The sequence below is a fragment of the Sinocyclocheilus grahami genome, unplaced genomic scaffold (assembly GCF_001515645.1).
Source record: "Sinocyclocheilus grahami isolate Dianchi unplaced genomic scaffold, SAMN03320097.WGS_v1.1 scaffold679.1, whole genome shotgun sequence".
NCBI lineage: Eukaryota > Metazoa > Chordata > Actinopteri > Cypriniformes > Cyprinidae > Sinocyclocheilus > Sinocyclocheilus grahami.
Genome location: NW_015505858.1, coordinates 744706 through 757166, shown reverse-complemented (window position 1 = coordinate 757166; position 12461 = coordinate 744706). Strand labels below are relative to the sequence as shown.

The 12461-nt window shown below is 36.3% G+C and overlaps 1 protein-coding gene and 1 pseudogene across 1 annotated transcript in view; one reads left to right on the top strand and one right to left on the bottom strand.

The window, feature by feature from the left end:
• The window catches only part of LOC107559249 (rho GTPase-activating protein 17-like), a 62658-nt gene that overhangs the window by 10754 nt on the left and 39443 nt on the right, over positions 1 to 12461 (bottom strand). The gene's annotated exons all lie outside the window — the stretch shown is intronic.
• Positions 535 to 11575, top strand: LOC107559227 (sodium/myo-inositol cotransporter 2-like; annotated as a pseudogene).

Genomic DNA, 12461 nt, shown 5'->3' with positions numbered 1-12461 from the left:
CCAGCACCACCCGCGTGCGGGTTTTTACGGTAAATTTTTTTTTTTTTTTTTTTTTTACAGTGTGGGATGATGGCCCAAAGAAAAAATTGAACGACTTGAACTTAAAAGTGCCGTATAAGACTAATTAATATCTGGCGGTGATACTGTAAATGCAAGAAATACACAAACTACTAAAGTTATGAACACTTACAGGGCAGTACTGGACTTTTACTATTGTTCATTTATTTGAGAAATTACGTTGTTTATTTCAGAGTTTGTTTTCCTTTCTTTTGTAATGTATCATGTATAACAAATGTTGCTGCTTCTACGGAGTAACTCTGTATAAGTGATGTTGCAGCATTGTTCTGTTGTCATTACTGTTTTGGTAATAAAACGCTTTATTAATTTTAACCAGCGTGAAGTGTTACATGAAGGCGAGTGGAGTTTGATCCCTTTGGTCGGAGAGGGGTCATCTCTACGCTACTTCTGGTTTCATTCATTGGAGACCCTCCTGTCCTATTTAAATGGACCTTTTACTAAGTTAAAGACCTCTGTCTGTTTCTAACCTGTTATTTAGGTGAGTCTTTAATTTTGCTCCTCTGTTTCTCGTTGTTTGTTTATGTAGTAATGGCTATATGTGTATGAGAAATCTTGAGATCTTTGATTCAGCTTTGTTCAATTCTGCAGGCTGAAAAAGCACTTTTCATTATGTTAGTATGCTTGCTTGTTTTTATTTTTGATGAGTTTGAATGATATTGGATGTGCATATGTGAACATTAATGGATATTAATTAGGATCAGTAAGAAGAATTAGAAATGACTAATGTTCTACTAACAAATGTTCAGATTTTGTTTAGGTTGCTGTTATATTTTTACTTGCCTATTTAAAGTAAAACGGACTAAATCAGTAAAATATATACTTATGTTGTTTAGTATACATACTTGGGTATTAATTAGTATGGCAGTTACTAATGTTGTGATTTTCAGGTTTAGGCTACACCTTATTGTCATTTTACAATGTTAATTTCTAGGTCTATAGAAAGAGATCTTGACTAAACTTTTAATTCAGTATTATGAACAACCGGAAAAGTCATGGAAATTCACTGGTCAAAAGTTGTGGGAACCCTGTGCTAGGTTAAGGTGGAAGAAAATGAAAATGCCTTTACAGACTTCAATACTAAAATAATACTTTACATCCTAAACCTGAACAATATTTATCATGCAGGCTGCTATAAGCATGTTTGCATATATTTCTCTCTTCTGTCGAGAGTAAAATTGATTCAATCCAGTAAATCTGTGAGGAAACATGGTTTTTGTATGGCTTCTTTATCAAATTTGGATTTGAAATCAGAAAATGTGAGTATAAAGCCATTTCTGAGTTTTTCCCAGTGGTCCTTTCTTAGGAGTTAACATTTTAGTTTTACACTCCATAGGGAAACATTTGCCATTTTTTCTGTAACTTATACCCAGTATCTCTGTGAATCTTGGAAAAGCATTAACATGCAAATACAGGCTAGATAATGTATAATCATCTTCATATTATTACATTGAGTGTGTTTGTCAAAGTGTGTAGATGAGAGCGATTATCTACTGTCTGTTGTCTTAAAGTGACACACACCTGAGAAACTCCTCATGGCTGCCACCGAGCATCCCGTCGTTTCCCCTTCCCCCACCGCCGAGGACACATCGCGCCCGACCACCCTGGCCACCACAGATATAGTGGTGCTTGTCATCTACTTCCTCTTGGTTCTGGCAGTGGGCTTGTGGGTAAGTTTACTGAAATCACAAAATGCACAGCTGTATCGTGATGATGTGTTTCACAGTGACAAAACTCTATAATAAGTGTTTGCAGGCTTCAAGTTCTTGTTCTCTCTGTAATATCACACACATCGTAGCTGAATTTTACACCAGTAAACGTGTTACTTATCATATTTATGGCTTAACATCTTGTATATGGCGTATTTATAACCTTTGCTCACTCAACAGTCCATGTGGAAGACCAAGAGAAGCACAGTGGATGGATACTTCCTTACTGGCAAAAACATGACTTGGTGGCCGGTGAGTGAGTAAATCTCAAACCATATATATTTGCATAAAGAAAATAAAGTCTATTTTTCGGAGCATTGACAATTTTGACATTATTTTCGTTTCTGTAATACAAAAAAATATATGCATTATACTGTGTTACAGTGTTACTACCAAAACATTATTGCATAAAGAAAAGGAAGCCTATTTTTAGGACCATTAACATCTGCCATTATTTTTGTGACAATTAAAAAGGGTTAGTTCACCCAAAAAAGAAAATTAGGCTGCGTTTTACTCACCCCCGAGGCATCCTAGGTGTATATGACTTTCTTCTTTCAGACGAATCCAGTCGGAGTTATATTAAAAATTGTCTTTGATCTTTCAAGCTGTTTAATGCCACTCAGCGGGTGTTGCATGCATCAGTCCAAAAGAACTTAAATAAAAATTGCCCATCCATAAAAAAAAGTCTCACATGGCTCCTGGGGGTGAACAAAGGCCTCCTGTAGCGAATCAATGCGTTTTTGTAAGAAAAATATCCGTATTCAAAACGTAATAAGCACTTTAATGTAGCTTGCGCCAACAGTTGTAGACGGAAGCAGCTCCAGGAGGATGACGTATGATTTGAGCGTTGCGCATGTGCTGGTGAGTCTCGTGAAAACCAACGTTTGTTAACAGGAGTAAAGGAAGCAAAATTTCCTTACTTTAGCAAAGGAAAACCAGTCTCCTCTTGGCTTATATCAAAATCCTCCGACATTCTTCTTTACAAATGCTCGTTTTGTACTTCTAATTCTTGACCATTGTTTTGCTTTGATCTCTCCGCTGTGTTTCCGAGTGCGTCACTTCTGAGCGGCGCATGCGCAAACCGTTGTTTTGTTTTGATCTCTCCGCTGCGCTTCCGCGTTCGTCACTTCTGAGCAGCGCATGCGCAACGCCAACCTCATACGTCATCCGCCCCGGAGCTGCTTCCGTTTACAACAGTAAGCGCAAGCTAGATTCAAGTGATTATTACGTTTTGAATATGGATATTTTTCTTACAAAAACGCATCGATTCGCTACAGGAGGCCTTTGTTCACCCCCCGGAGCCGTGTGAAACACTTTTTATATGGACGGGTGCTTTTTAAGTTCTTTTGGACTGATGCATGCAACACCCGCTGAGTGGCATTAAACAGCTTGAAAGATCAAAGACAATTTTTAATATAACTCTGACTGGATTCGTCTGAAAGAAGAAAGTCATATACACCTAGGATGCCTCGGGGGGGTGTAAAACGCAGCCTAATTTTCATTTTTGGGTGAACTAACCCTTTAAGCACAATTTCCCCACCAGCTCTTATTTCTGTAATACAAAAGTATATTTCTCATTACTGTCATGTAATTCGCATGCATATTACAGTGTTATTTTACCAACACTATTATACAATTATAGTTTTTGTTAATATTTTGAATAAGATATTATTTTCATATTTTCATTAAAATTTTAGTTAGTTTTAGTAATTTTGTTGTTTTTATGTATTTATTTGAAAATTTCCCGATTTTATGCATTTCATTTTTAGTTTGTAGTGCTTCAAGTTTAACTAAACAAGAAAAATAAGAAACTTTTTTCAAATGTAATTTAATAAAAAAAAAATTAAAGTTTTTTTTTTTATTAATATTTAATTCATTTAAAGTTTATTTTATTTCAAGGAAAATTGTTTATGGTTTTAATTTTAATTAACAATTTGTGATGATTAATGTCTTAAAATTGTCATGAAAATGATGAAATGACCTATAAAATAGGCCTATTATTCAAAATGATAATGATAAATGATATATATCCCTTTTAATTTCGGGGTGAAATTTGATCTGGGGAGATTCATGTTATAAAAGTTAAGTATAATATATTTAAATAGACTTATGAACCTTAGATCAAGTGTAATTTCCATCTCATCTGTCATATTTGTGCAGGTGGGCGCCTCTCTGTTTGCCAGTAATGTGGGCAGTGGTCACTTCATTGGTCTCGCCGGCTCTGGGGCGGCAGCGGGTATCGCTTCCACTGCTTATGAATGGAACGTAAGCACACGAGATCTACAATTTAAGAGATAGAGAGTACATCAATTTGCTGAATATACCACTTTATAATAGAGTACATTATGTAAAAAGGCAAAGAATTCTGGGAATGAGTGACGTCTTTCTGTTGTGATTTAGTTAATGTCTCAGAGATTCATAATGCATCATGTTGATGTGCAGGGCATGCTGATGGTGCTGCTCTTGGGCTGGCTGTTTTTACCCATCTATATTGCATCAAGGGTGAGACAGCAACAGAATGCAGTAATACATACACTTAGGAGTCAATTTAACAAATCTCAAGCAATAAATTAAAATTTAAAAATAATTGTGTACATACTACTGTTCACACATTTTATTTTTATTTAAAAAAAAAAACAAGTCATGCTAACGAAGGCATTCACATATCTAGAAATATGAGATAATGTGCTTGTCAGTGTTTACTAATGTACTTATTAAACATTACCTAATGTTTAACAGATCATTATTTAATGCAAATTGAAATTCTTACAAATGTCATTTAACTTTCAATTTATTTGAAAAAAGTTTACCGACAAAAACGGTTGTGTATGTATACAACTGTGTTCATCTAGTTGTTTCTGCAGTTTGTGCGAATTAAGATGATTCTCCATTATTTTGCAGGTCACAACAATGCCCGAGTATTTACAGAAAAGATTTGGTGGAAAAAGAATACAGTTATTTCTTTGTGTTTTATATCTATTTATCTACATCTTCACAAAGATATCAGTAAGTATGCTCAATTTAAAACTCGAATGACCAGAGCGGACTTGGACATGATCTCTCTGTTGCTCTGTCTGTGTGCAGGTGGACATGTATGCAGGAGCTGTGTTCATCCAGCAGGCTCTGCAGTGGAACATCTACCTCGCTGTGCTTTTGCTCCTCGGCATCACCGCTCTCTACACCATCGCAGGTCGCATATTTTAGCACTTTTTAGGGCCGTTTACACCAAGAACGATAACTACACTGAACAAAATTATAAACGCAACACTTTTGTTTTTGCCCCCATTTTTCATGAGCTGAACTCAAAGATCTAAGACTTTTTCTATGTACACAAAAGGCCTATTTCTCTCAAATATTGTTCACAAATCTGTCTAAATCGGTGTTAGTGAGCACTTCTCCTTTGCCGAGATAATCCATCCACCTCACAGGTGTGGCATATCAAGATGCTGATAAGACAGAATGATTATTGCACAGGTGTGCCTTAGGCTGGCCACAATAAAAGGCCACTCTAAAATGTGCAGTTTCACATACACATACATTCAAAATGCCATCAATAAAATGTACCTGTGTTCGTTGTCCATAACATATGCCTGCCCATACCATAACCCCACCGCTACCATGGGCCACTCGATCCACAACGTTGACATCAGCAAACCGGGATGTGGAGGTCCTGGGCTGGTGTGGTTACACGTGGTCTTCGGTTGTGAGGCCGGTTGGATGTACTGCCAAACTCTCTGAAACGTCTTTGGAGACGGCTTGTGGTAGAGAAATGAACATTCAATTCACGGGCAACAGGTCTGGTGGAGTTAAAAGAGAAAGATGCATTTAAATCGCTTTTTTATGAACATAAAAAGGCAGGAACAGAACAAATAAAGAAAAGAGGATTAAAAAACAAACAAAAAAACACCAAAACAAGTATTAATCACGGTACATGAAAGATCTCCTCATATCTCTTCAAAAAATAAATACATTTTTGTTATTAATTACTCTTAGTGATTTAATTAAATGTTCTACTTCACATAAGAAATCTATAAAAGTAGGTATTTTCTTAAGAAACCTTTACATTTACATTTACATTTAGTCATTTAGCAGACGCTTTTATCCAAAGCGACTTACAATTGGGGGATACATAAAGCGATTCTTCTTAAAGAGGCAAATGGAATAAATGAATTATTACATTCTTTACTTAAAAGCGAAACACCTTCCAAACATAACTGTGAAAGTTGATTTGAGCATGACTCATGGGTGAGGGAAGCTTTCATCAGACATATGAATCCATCAGGAATCGCCTTTATGAGTTAAATTCTTTAAACGGAATGGGAAATTGATGGATATTCATAAAACATTCATAAGATAACAAATCACCATTAGAATTGAATAGATCAGCAACAAAGATTATGTTTTTATTAAACCATTTATCAAAAAAGACTGATCTATTTCTAATTTTAATATCCAAATTATTCCATAAGATGGTTTTGTGGGGGGAAAAGTTGTGGTTGTAAACCAGTTTCCAGGCTAACAAAGCTTGTTGATGAAATCTAGCCAGTTTAATAGGTAAGTTACCAGTGGAGTAACTGCATTTCATCAAAAAAGAAAGGCCACCTACCCTATTCAATATATTATTAGGAATAAAATACCACATAGAATCTGACCCAAGCAAACATCTTTTTAACCAATTAATTTTAAATGTATTGTTAGTATCATCAAAATTCAGGACTTCAAGACCCCCATCACTCCTTTTGTTTGCTAAAACATATTTCTTCAATTTGTGAGATTTATTACTCCAAATAAAATCAAGAAAAATCGTATCTATATTTTTGGAAGTGTGATTATCTACAGCTAAAGACAGGGAAGAGTACACAAATCTGGATAATCCTTCTGTTTTGGATAAGAAAACTCTGCCTAAAATTGATAAATCTCTTTGGAGCCAATTATTAAAAATATATTATGTTTTCAATAACCGTTGAGAAAAATTCCGAAACTGTCTACTAATTACATTTTTCATTATATGAATCCCCAAATATTTCAGTTTCTACAGTGTCAAATAAGCAGATAATTTCACACTTGGATAAATTAAGTTTGAGTCTAAGCGTTAGAGAAGGCATTTAGACTGGAGAAACGTTATCCTTCAAGAATAAAGTAGTATCATCTGCTAATTGTGAGATTCGAATCTCTCTGTTAAAGATATTAACAATCTCTTCATTATAAGCGCGCTGCAGTTACGTCATCTTCCGCGCTCTTTAAATGCTCGACTTATTAAACAACTGTATATAAGTGATATGAAACAAGCTTTCACATTTTGTAAGTTTTAATACGAAATTCAACCAATAAATACAGTTTTGGCGCACTTAATGTGGCGTAATTCGTTGTAGCGCCAGAGCCAATGAAAAACAGAGTTGCGATCTCTAATAAACATACAGCGGGTAAAATAAGTATTGAACACGTCAACATTTTTCCCAGTAAATATGTTTCTAAAAGTGCTGTTGACATGAAATTTTCACCAGATTTCGGTAACAACCCGAGTAATCCATACACACAAATAAGTTCAGAAATGAAGTTCTGTGTAATAAAATGCAATGACACGGGGAAAAGTAGTGAACTACTGAAATGTATTTAATACTTTGTACAAAAGTCTTTGTTGGTAATGACAGCTTCAAGACGCCTCCTGTGTGGAGAAACTAGTCGTATGCATTGCTCAAGTGTGATTTTGGCCCATTCTTCCACACAGTCTTCAAATCTTGAAGGTTCTGTGGGCCTCTTCTATAACTCTGATCTTTAGTTCTTATTTTCTATTGGATTCAAGTCAGGTGATTGGCTGACCATTCTAGCAACTTTATTTTCTTTCTCTGAAACCGTCTGAGAGTTTCCTTGGCTGTGTTTGGGATCATTGTCTTGCTGAAACGTCCACCCATTTTGCATTGAGTGAGTTTTGCATTTGATAATTATTTAGACATGATTAAAAGATTTTTTAAAAGTGAAATTTAAAAAGTTAACAACTTGCGTCAGATTTTTAATGATACACGTCGGCTATAAGTAAGCACAAGTGATTAATGAATTTAAGCAAATACTGAATTTAAATTTGAAAGTTTAAAATGGTGCTAAAAAAGGCATTCAACTGCATTCAACAAAAGATTTTTATCCCCTTATGAAGGTTTCTATCTATGTAGAAGTTCTAGAACTATCAATCCAGGTCATAGACTGTATAAAAACATGGACGTAGTGTCCGTGACGTCACCCGTAGGTTAGTGACCTCTGACCTGCCCTGGCCGGGAGTGATCCTGGGCATGTCCATCCATGTGGTACTGGTGTTCTGACCAGGTAAAGAACCAGCAGTGTTGATTGAACTTGCTTATTTTGAACACATTACTCATGATGGTTATGATGGTTTCTATCTATGTAGAAGTTCTAGAACTATCAATCCAGGTCATAGACTGTATAAAAACATGGACGTAGTGTCCGTGACGTCACCCGTAGGTTTCTGAAGAGCGGTTTTGAAGCTCAAAGTGGGCGGAGCCGGCCGTCGCTATTGCGCATCACTCCCGGATAATCGAAAATGGGCAAAAAGGTGGGAGCTGGTTGCTGAAACCACACCCACCTAGCTCGACCGTGGTGACAGCAGCGGAAATCCACCTGTCACTCAAGTGGCCATGCCCTTAATTATGCAGAACTTTAAGGCTTAATATAATTTAAACGGATGAGTTATAAAAAAATTCACCCCCCTCACAGTTGTCATGAAGGGCGAAATTAGCTATATAGACCAAAACCACTTTTTGTACCAGGCTGTAAACATGTTTTTTTCTGCTGTAAAGTTGGGTATTTTAACATGGGGAGTCTATGATTGACTCTCTTTTGCAGCCAGCCTCTAGCGGCCAGTCAAAGCTTACCTCAAAGTTCTGCCCTTCTTCATGATGGTGATTCCAGGCATGATTAGCAGGATACTTTACCCAGGTGTGTCTGAAATAAACACCAAAGTTTAAGACCTTTGAACATCTAAAATGCACAATTTGTTATCTTAAAATGAATTGTAGATGAGGTAGGCTGTGGAGACCCGGATGTGTGTAAACAAGTTTGTGGGAATCCGGTGGGCTGCTCGGACATTGCTTACGCCAAACCGGTCATGGAGCTTCTTCCTGCAGGTATAGATATGTAGTTTTTTTTTCTATAGTTTTCAGTTTCTAGAACAGGTGGCTGCAATGAATCATTTTCTTCTTGTGTGTGTTTGTCAAGGTCTGAGGGGTTTAATGATGGCTGTGATATTGGCTGCTCTCATGTCCTCTCTGACTTCCATATTCAACAGTTCCAGCACCATTTTCACCATGGACCTTTGGAGAAACATCCGCCGCACACTGCCTCCGAGTGGGAGCTCATGATTGTGGGAAGGTATGACATCAACGAGTTATGCACACTTGATTTTAAAAGACAATTCATCAGTTTCTCAATCCTATAAATGGCTATTTGCATTTAAATGTACGAAGAAAGGTGTAAACATTGGACAGTTTAGTTGGAAATGAAGCTGGCTTGACGTCAAATCCCAAGGTTGGTTTGACGTCAGCCTCCATTATTGGATAGATGTTAAATTTTGGTTAGAAATGACATTGGCTTGCTTGCATCTAATTTCTGGAAACTTTCAGAAAATTTTGGAAATTTTTTAGAAAGTGTCTGAAAGTTTTTCCATCCCTTTGCAGCTAGACTTGGATCAACCTACAATGGACAGACTCTTGGTTAATTAAAACCAATGAAATATCAGAGTCCACACACAAAAGACCAACCCTAACCCAGTTTGCAATTTCACAAAAAAATACTTTGCATTCAGAAATGTCTTTTCATAAACCTTAAAGGGATAGTTTACCCCAAAATAAAATAATTTATTTGCCCTCATGTTGTTCTAAGCCAAACACTTCTGACTTCCATAGTATGGAAAAAAAAAATACTATAGAAAGCAATGGCTACCATCAACTGTTTGGTTACCAAAATTATTCAGAATATTTTGCGCTCTACAGACAAAAAGAAACTCATACATGTTTGGCACAGCTTGAGGGAATGACAGAATTACAATTATTGGCTGAACTATCCCTTTAATTTGGGAAATACACTCATATAAAGGGTTTGTTATTTTCCAGATCAGTCGTTTGACGTGGTACACACACGCTTTGATCCTGTGACAGAAAGCAAAGAGGTTGTGGTTTCAGATCTCCAGATGATCGAGGATGCCACACAGTACTCAAAAGACATGGAAAATGATGCATATCCTACAAAAGAGGGTACTTTGTCCAATCCATATGCAGGCACAGATAAATGGAGTTGCAAAGTGTCTAATTTATCCCGATCTATTTCTTTGAAAAATATGAAATTACTTTGTCTCCCTCTGCTGGATAACTGGACTATCAATGTGTTTAAAGGGATAGTTTTTGATGTTAAAATGATAAAAATGATAAATGTGATGATACAAATGTGATGTTTATCTGCTTACCCCCAGGGCATCCAAGATGTAGGTGACTTTGTTTCTTCAGTTGAACACAAACAAAGATTTTGAACTCAAACCGTTGCAGTCTGTCAGTCTTATAATGGAAATGAATGGGAATCACAGCTTTGGGAGTCAAAAAACATACAAAACCAAATTAAACCCTGTGGCTCGTGACAATACATTGATGTGTAAAGACACGAAACGATAGGTCTGTGCAATAAAATTGAACAGTATTTATATCATTTTTTACCTCTGATTCACTTCAATGTCTAAACTGTCCTGAGCGCGTTTGCGTCGTCGTCTTCAGCCGGTGCGTGATGCGTCTTCGTCGTCTTGCTTTATGGCGGATCACAGACTTATAAGTGCATTACCACCACCTATCTCTCAAATGGACCATTGACACCTAATTGAGATTGTAGAAAGTGTCAATGGTCCATTTGAGAGATAGGTGGCGGTAATGCACTTATAAGTCTGCGATCCGCCGTAAAGCAAGATGAGGTGTCAGGTGCCGGCTGTCTAGGACGCGCTCATGACAGTTCAGACATTGCAGTGAATCAGAGGTAAAAAACGATATAAATACTTTTCAGTTTCTTGCACAAACCAATCATTTTGTGTCTTTACACATCAATGTATCGTCACGAGCCGCAGGGTTTCATTTGGTTTTGTTTGTGTATGTTTTTTGACTCCCAAAGCCGTGATTCCCATTCACTTCCATTATAAGACTGACAGACTGCAACGGTTTGAGTTCAAAATCTTCATTTGTGTTCTACTGAAGAAACAAATTCACCTACATCTTGGATGCCCTCGGGGTAAGCAGATAAACATCACATTTTCATTTTTGGGTGAACTATCCCTTTAAATGAGGGGAAAGATACGAGAATATCTCAAAACAAATTGGAGGAACTGAAATATTTTTAAGCATACAATGACTCCAAGCATTACTTAAATATCTACATCACATTTAATATCTGAACATCATTGCATTACATAAAAATTGCAATCTGCAAACAAATGATATAAAATGCACTAAATCTCCTAATTATATTCATGTAGGTAATACTTCTGAATGCATTATTTGTCAGCAGACTCCAGTAGTTCTGCGTCCAGCAGTGCGGGTTCATCTAAACTCAAGTCTGCTCTATTCTGGATCTGTGGAATGGAGAAGCAGAAAGGAGAGAAACCCAAGTCTCAGACGTGTTCCCTCGAGGAAGAGCCCTGTATGAGACACCTGGTAAACGCCAACCTCATCATCTGTATATCAGTGGCTGTGTTTCTCTTCGCTTACTGGGCATAGTCACTTGTCCTTCATAATTTATTGTGACTGGTGTGAAAGAAAATCTCCATGCAGTATGTACTTAATAATAAATTAATATTATTTATAATATATCATCATAAATCAGTTTTGACTTTTTTTTGCAAACAATTTGTCCTTGATGTTTCTGTAAATTAAACCGTATTTAAAAAAACAACTGGTTTTGATTTCTGCAACTAAGCATTTTATTAGATATATAATCGGAAAACAGTTGCTGTGTTGAAAAAAAATTAATTTGTACAACATTTGTTCATCTGAGGCACTGGAGAACATGAAGAACGAGAATTCAGATGGAGGAAATGTGCACACAGATGTACAAAAGGCGGTGAAACAGGAAAAAAAAAAATCTAAATGTACAATTAAGAGCCGCTTAAAGATATCCACAGAAATAAAGACACATACTCACTCTTGAAAGGAAGGAATGACTTTGGCTTTCTAGCTGACGGTTCCTGAGCTTGACTGATCCATTAACCCTTTCATTCACATTTATGTTGTCAGTGCTGTTTTTGCATTGCGTACAACATGAAATAAACCCTCTAAAGCTCTGACACAGGATCATACGCTTTTTAAATAAAAGCATCTTTGGTCATTTTGAGAATAAAGTATTTCATAATAGCACATGCAGGGTTTATTTTAATGGACAACAGTGGATGGATAAATTGAATAAATTGGTACTTGGTAGTACATACTCCACTAAAGTAAACCCTGTAAAATGCAATTACAATTTTTAAAAACTAATACAAAAACGACTGTAATATCATAACACTACATTGCAGTCAGTATTGCACCCCAGGAAAAATACTTAAAAAAATACAAAAATGCATGTTTTAAATCAGTCGTATCTGTATAACCATTATTTTAAGCTTTTTTTTTTTTTTTAATCCAATTTTTTTTATTAAAA